Source organism: Anabrus simplex, chromosome 1, assembly GCF_040414725.1.
Source record: "Anabrus simplex isolate iqAnaSimp1 chromosome 1, ASM4041472v1, whole genome shotgun sequence".
Classification (NCBI taxonomy): domain Eukaryota; kingdom Metazoa; phylum Arthropoda; class Insecta; order Orthoptera; family Tettigoniidae; genus Anabrus; species Anabrus simplex.
In genome coordinates, this window is record NC_090265.1 from 989,210,946 (window position 1) to 989,218,946 (window position 8,001).

An 8,001-nucleotide genomic window follows, 5' to 3' on the forward strand; every position below is an offset into this window, starting at 1 on the left:
CAAAATAGAAGGTAAATACATTTCTTAACACATGTAGTTTTTATATAAATAGCATGAAATACATTGTTTTATTTTTAATATTGTTACTTTCAATAATTAAGATGCCGGGTTGCCGGTTGGTACAAATAATATTGAAACAATATATAATATCATATTATATAAAATCAAACGAATGTTTCCTTATGGAGCTTTATGATAAACTATATGAAGTGTCTTTCAATTTGGAGTTAAGATGTATAGAGTATTTGCCTTTTCAACTCTTGAACAACCCGCTTACAATAGACAATGGGAGAAGCACCGTTTTCGAAAATGGAGTCCTACAACTTTAAGCGATTGTCCTTGTCCATTTTTGATGCACAAGGTGAAACTCAAAGACGTCTAAATTAAACGATGTATCCGCAGGGATGATTTGAATCCGGTGAATGAATGCTACTTTGCCCGCGGCATGTGCAATCTTGATTGTCGTGCTCCGTTGCAGAGGGAAGGAAGATTCATCTATATATATAAAATAACTTGTCCTGACTGACTGACTGACTGACTGACTGATTCATCATCGCCGAGCCAAAACCACTGGACATAAAGAGATGAAATTTTGGGGATATATTCATATTAAGACGTCGGTGCTCGCTAAGAGAGGATTTTTGGATATTCCTTCGCTAAGGGGGTGAAAACGGGGGTGAAATTTTAAAATGAGTTGCTCTATATCTCAAAACTTTAAAAGTTTACAGATGTAAAAATTGGTATTTAGAATCTTCTTTAAAAATAAGGAAACACGTATTTTTTTGTTTTCAGAAAATCCCAATAGGAGGGGTGAAAAAGGGTGAAAATGGGGAAAAATGGGTTGAATGCCTTTAATCAGGATACCGGTACCTATATCTCAGAAATTGAAGATATTACAGACCTGAAAATTGGTACTCTTGATCTCTTTTAAAAATAAAGAAACACGTATTTTTTTGTTTTTGGAAAATCCAATTAATGGGAGGGTGAAAAGGGGGTGAATTTTTAAAATGAGTGAATCTATATCTCCAAACTTTTAAAGTTTGCAGATGTAAAAATTGGTATTTAGAACCTTCAAAAAAATAAAGGAACACGTATTTTTTTGTTTTCGGAAAATCGCAATAGGAGGAGTGAAAAGGGGCTAAAAAGTGGTTGAATGCCTTCAATGAGGCTACTTATATATCAGAAACTGAAGATATTACAGACCTGAAAATTGGTGTTTGAGATCTCCGTTAAAAATAAAGAAACACGTATTTTTTTGTTTCTGGAAAATCCAAATTAGGGGGGGTGAAAAGGGAGTAATATTTTAAAATGAGTGTATCTATCTCAAAATTTTTAAAGGTTATATATGTGAAAATTGGTATTTAGAATCTCCTTTAAAAATAAATAAACACACGTATTTTTTCGTTTTTGGAAAATCCAAATATTGGGGTGTAAAAAGGGGGGAGTGTAAATTTTTTAAAATGAGTGTGTATACATCTTAAAACTTTAAAATTTACAGATGTAAAATTTGGTAGTTAGAATCTCCTCTAAAAATAAAGGAAAACGTATTTTTTGTTTCCTGTAAATCCCAATAGGAGGGGTGTAAAAGGGTGAAAAATGGGTTGAATGCCTTTAATGAGGATACATATATCTCAGAAACGAAAGATATTACAGAACTGAAAATTTGTATATGGGATCTCCTTTAAAAATAAAATAACACATATTTTTTAGTTTTGGAAAATCCAATTAATGGCGGTTAAACAGGAGTGACAAATTTTTGAAAGACTATATCTACAGAATATCTTGGAAATGTAAAATGTTACAGACGTAAAAAGTGGGTGTTTGTAATCTCCTGTAAATCTAGAGAAATATAGGTGATTTGTGTTTGGAAACTCCACTTAAAGGGAACTCAAAAAAGGGGTGAAATTTTAAAATGAGAATTTTTACAGTTTATCTCAAAAAACTTAACATGTTACAGAAGTGAAAAATGGTATTTTTTATCTCTATTAAACATAAAGAAACGTGTATTTTTAGCTTTCGGAAATACCACTTGGGAGGAAGAGTGGGGGGGGGGGGGGTAAAAGTGACTGAAAATGGTGTTGAATTATTTTAATTAGGCTATTGATATCTCAAAAATGAAGATGTTACAGACGTGAAATTTGATATTTGCAATCTGCTTTAAAAATAAAGAAACACGTATTCTCGGAAAATCCAATGAAGGGGGGGGGGGGTGAAAGAATTGAAAAATTAATTGAATTAATTGAATGAGAATACATACATCTAATAAAAACTAAAGTTGTTACAGACGTGAAAATTCGTATTTGGATCTCCTTTAAAAACAAAGAAAAACGCTTTTTTGGGGAAACCATCTTGGAGGGCGGGAGTGTAAAGGAGTTGAATTCCTTTCATGAGGACACATAAATCAAAAACTGAAGAAGTTAGAGTCGTGATAATTGGTAATTAGAAGATCCTTTACTATTAAAGAAACAAGTATTTTTTGCGGGAAAATTCACTTAGGGGGGGGGGGGGAGTAGTGTGAAATGAAGTGAAAAAAGTAAATAATTTTTATGGGGATACTTATATCTCAAAACTGAAGGTAATAGACGTGAACATTGGTGTTTGAAATCTTCTTTAAACATAAGAAACAAGCCTTCTTTTAATTATATTTTTTTTGGGGGGGGGGGGGTGCCGTTAAATAAACTTAACGGCGGTGGGGTGTAGAAGGAGGTGAGACCAATTGATTTTACTGTTTTTAATGTACTTATAAGGATCCTCGGCAGCGCGCCGGCCTCTCACAGCTGGGTTCCGTGGTTCAAATCCCGTTCACTCCATGTGATATTCGTGCTGGACAAAACGGAGGCGGGACAGGTTTTTCTCCGGATACTCCGGTTTTCCTGTCATCATCCATTCCAGCAACACATAATAATAATAATAATAATAATAATAATCATAATAATAATAATAATAATAATAATAATAATAATAATAATAATAATAATAATAATGTTCCGGACCGTCTTCAAATTTGCGGACCGCGCTGGAAACGGCTCCTGGACGGGTAATGACTAAGAATGCAGTCCGGCCGCGGGTTCAGTGCCTTCTAGGCACCCAATATGACACCACGCCGGATCTCCTGAAGGATTTTATTAATATTAAAAATGATTATAGGAAAAGATGGCAAAGATTTACGGACCCAACTGACCGGGAGGAATACCTGAGCCTAGCCCGGGAAGTACGAAATCGATTGCTGGAAAAGAAGATTGAAAAATGGGAGGAAACATGCCGTAATCTAATAGAAAACGAGTCAGATCGGGAATTTTGGTGGGTTCTCGCAGAAAACGAGTCAGACCGCGAATTTCGGCGGATTATATATCTAAAACAATAAGCATTCAATTATAAATTTCAGTATAATACCGTAGCGAAGCACGGGTATCTTGCTAGTATTCCATATGCCACAATCGTCCGCTCCTAGATGTTCGATGGTACTCTAGTTGACTCAAAGTTGTTCAAAAGCTCTGTCGTGTATTTGACAGCCTCATCTTCTTTTACATACCGTGTTGGTAGACATGTAAATTTGTAGAACACCAAATAACTCTTGTAAATATTGCTTGTTGATGTCGCTGACAGCTCCATTTCTTGGAGCAAGAATCGCTCTTTGACAAATACTTACTTGATCGGTGAAATGCGATCTCCTACTGGTTCATTGAGAAATTAACACGTGTAAAGTAAGGTACAACTGCCTTTTAAATTGTGCTATAATTTGTGAATTTTCTTCTTGCTGTAGTTTCTTAGGTGTAATGTTTTCGTTACTTATGTTTGTCATTGTTGGTGCCTTCTGACAGTACCTGTGCAACAAACAGAAGGTACATCCGTAGCTTGGGTCGTAGGATATGTCTACGGTACCCCCTGCCTGTCGTAAGATGTCATTAAAAGGGGTAACCCTAGGCTCTAAACTTGAGACCGCCGGACTCCTAGCCATGTCTGACATTGCTTCCACGTCCATCTACCAACTTCACCACTTTCATGTTTCTATCGGACCTCACTTAGTCAACCCTTGTAGTTTTCCGATCCCGACAGTATTTGGCTTGCGAGACCTAACCAAACTTTTAATTTTCGTAGTTTTCTGAACACAGAATGTAGAATACGTGCATGTTATCCCTAACTCTTGCTGTGATCTGACCCCAACGTTGTTAGGTTTGTGAGATCTTGGTCCGGTTTTACAACTGAATGTCCTTCATGACACCAACCCCGTGTAGAAGAATATATAGAATAATTGCGTGTTTCTGCAGTGGTTGGTAGTGTGCTGTGCTGTGTGTAATTCGAAGATATGAAACAGAACCGTATGAGCTAGGTAATACTATAATTGTTTTTACGTATCAATAACTACCTTTAAAGTCCAGCACGGTTGATTTACGTGCCAGTAAATCTACCGCCTTGAGGCTTCGTGCCTGACCACATTGAAATATCGCTTCTGCTGTCTGAGGTGATCAGTTCCACACACAGCTGAAGGCTGTAAAGCTGGTTACTCAGTCATGAAGTGCCCATCTCTACGGTGTTATTGAATTGCAAGTTCCTTTACGTCGCACCGACACAAATAGATCTTACGGCGACGATGGACAGGAAAGGACTAGGAGTGGGAAGGAAGCGTCCGTGGCCTTAATTAAGGTACAGCCCCAGCATTTTCCTGGTGTGAAAATGGGAAACCACGGAGAGGTGTTACTGAATTCTACATCTGTTTATTTTTATTATTCTTGTTTCGTTTCGGCCAACTAAGGATCACGTCATTTCAACTGTTTCCTTTGAGCTTTAATGTTGATCCAGTATTCCTTCATTCCTAGACGGTGTTGCTCCTTTCACTCTTCCGTCAATGCCTTTCCAGTTTTAAGCTTCAGCTTTTGTTGGAAACTCTGATATTCGTGGAGTTTTTCCTTAAGTGGCTCACGTTCCTGGTTATTTTCAAATGAGATCCCAGTCACCTGCAGATCTTTCTGTACCTCACTGAACCATGCCCCCTTTGCCCTTTTCTCTTGGAGGAAAGTGAAAAGGCTGTTGGTTAACAGTGCTGACTTCATTCGGGCCGTGTGTTCTTAAAAAAATCGTCCTTTTCCGCATCACGTCGGTTATTATTATTATTATTATTATTATTATTATTATTATTATTATTATTATTATTATTATTATTATAATGTGGCCTGTTTTTCACCGTTCATGTCTTGGTCTTTCTCTTCTATTATTATCCCTTAATACGTCCGTTTAATGTGATGCATTACGAATAGTATTTATTTATTTATTTTCCGTTATTTTTCCATCTTTCTCACTTTGTACGCCTTCTCAAAGGTCACGTTCCAGTACATAAGAACTTCTCGACATCCTGTCTGCGGTAGATTCAGAGAAAAGAAGCGTTTTATTTGCCTTTAGATATCCTATATTTGTTATGTCGTTGTGAAAACATATAAAAAAATAATCTAAGAATACACCTATGTTGATCATTCCAGATCTCTCCGTGCCGTACATTAAACGCACTCATACACACAGACAAACACTTCCGGATATTATGGATTGCATGTGGCTCCTCGTGTCGAGGACCGAAAATGGCTTCCTACACCATGGACTTAAAAGGGCTCCTTGCCTTGTATTCTCTACCTATCTTAGGTGCGTTGCCTAGCGACAGTGAATCTATGCATTTACTCCTGGTGACAACACGTTGGACTGTCATATCCCAATACACATTTTCTTACGGTTTTTCATTCATAACTCACCAACGAAACGAAAATTAAAAACGGGCTTCTAGGTGCTTTTGGACCCCCCGTTCCACCTACCTATGTTCAATATATCAGATCACCGGGCGAGTTGGCCGTGCGGTGAGGGGCGCGCGGCTATGAGTTTGCATCCGGGAGATAGTGGGTTCGAACCCCACTGTCGGCAGCCCTGAAGATGGTTTCCCGTGGTTTCTCATTTTCACACCTTAATTAAGGCCACGGCCGCTTCCTTCCCACTCCTAAGCCCTTCCTGCTCCATCGTCGCCATAATACCCATTTGTGTCGGTGCGACGTTAAGCCAATTGTAAAAAAATATATACCGGTATGTATCAGATATCTGCGTGTCGTAGATTTCGCTGGACACACACACACACACACACACACACACACACACACACACACCACACACACTCTCTCTCTCTCTCTCTCTCTCTCTCTCTCTCTCTCTCTCTCTCCCCCTTTCCCTTTTATTATTATAGAAGTAGTATAAAATACGCAAGCAAATAGGTCCTAAAAACTACCTAAATATGACCTGAAAAGGTAAAAATATGACAAGTATTTTAGGGATAGGTAGTAAGTATTAGAGTATTACTTGCATTAAACGTCTTAAGTGACAAAAAGTGATTGGCATTAATACAGCAGACAAATTTAAACATACAAACTGATGGAGCTACAGTACATTAAAACTTTACAGATTATTTCAGTATAATAGCCTTGAGGTGCAGGTCTCATTCGGTAAAAAAAAAGTATTAGCATGCTTTTTGGTATCTGTCGGCGTAAGTCCGCACAGCGACTCTTTCTCGGAAACATGTCTTCTAACCCTGCTACCTATCTGTTTCGGGAAAGAAAGAAATATATGTCTACTACAGTGTCTAGGAATGCTGTGTTTGAAACCCGACGCAGATAACATGTACCTTATTAAAAACCACCCCTCGGTATAAACAAAAGTGCTAAAATACAATCAGATGTGACCTTTTATCACTAACCAATCACTGACCAAACCAATAAACATTACCAAAATATGCATTTATATGCAACATAAAATTGCTTTAAGCTGGGTTAGGGTTCCACTATTCACGCTTATTTTTCAGATTTCTGCTAAAATGAGCTCAGGAAAGAAATATGATTTTTCCTTAACATCCCAAATGTTATTATTATTATTATTATTATTATTATTATTATTATTATTATTATTATTATTATTATTATTTACTACAGAATGGTCACGCTTTGAGTTACTGTCTTCATAAGTTTTGTAAGGAATGACCTTGTCATTAAAATCACTTTTATATATCTCATGCTGACGTACCGCTGTATCAAATATTATCATTTGGATGCTCTCTTCCAGGTGCTTAGCACCTTGTTGCGTCTGGTGTTCTATTGAACATCTTGCATGCTTTAGGAGACGATAACAGGAAAGTATCAGCGACTTGAACATAATTTGCATTGAGGAAATAATCCAAGGCAATAGATGGAGATCAGATTACACCATTACTTGCACACTAACTGGGAATACGAGAATGTGCTCATTCTTTCAACATCAGAATGGAGAGGAATGGAAATACGGAGCTTTCGTACTGAACGGCGATTGATGCAATGTGATTTTAATATTGAGAGTTTGAAGGTATCGTGATCAATACCTACAGCCCGATCAATATTTGGTCATTCCATCTATATAAATAAAATTGTAGGGGGTCCGCTGTCTGTAATTTCTTTTGTTTTGCCAATTTTTCAGATATTTATCCGTTTTAGGTCAACTCAAGACCGAATCGGTGGTTTTTACGTTTCGTGTCTGTTTGTCTGTTTGTCTGTCTGTTTGTCTGTCTGTCTGTTCCACCATCACGTCGAAACGGCTGGATAGATCTCAACCAAACTTCATTTTTAGAGTATACTCATCCCGGGGAAGGTTTCGATATGCATATAATTTTATAATCTTTGAATAAACGGGGGGTTTATAGGAAAACCAGAATGGTCTTTCCACCATCACGTCGAAATGGCTGGATAGATCACAACCAAACTTCATATTTAGAGTACACTCATCCAGTGGAAGGTTTCGATATGCATATCATTTTAAAATCTTTGAATAGACGGGGGGTTTATAGGAAAACCTGAATGGTTTTTCCACCATCACCTCGAAACGGCTGGATAGATCTCAACCAAACTTCACATTTAGAGTATACTCATCCCGGGGAAGGTTTCGATATGCATATTATTTTAAAATCTTTGAATAGACGGGGGTTTATAGGAAAACCAGACTCCATTT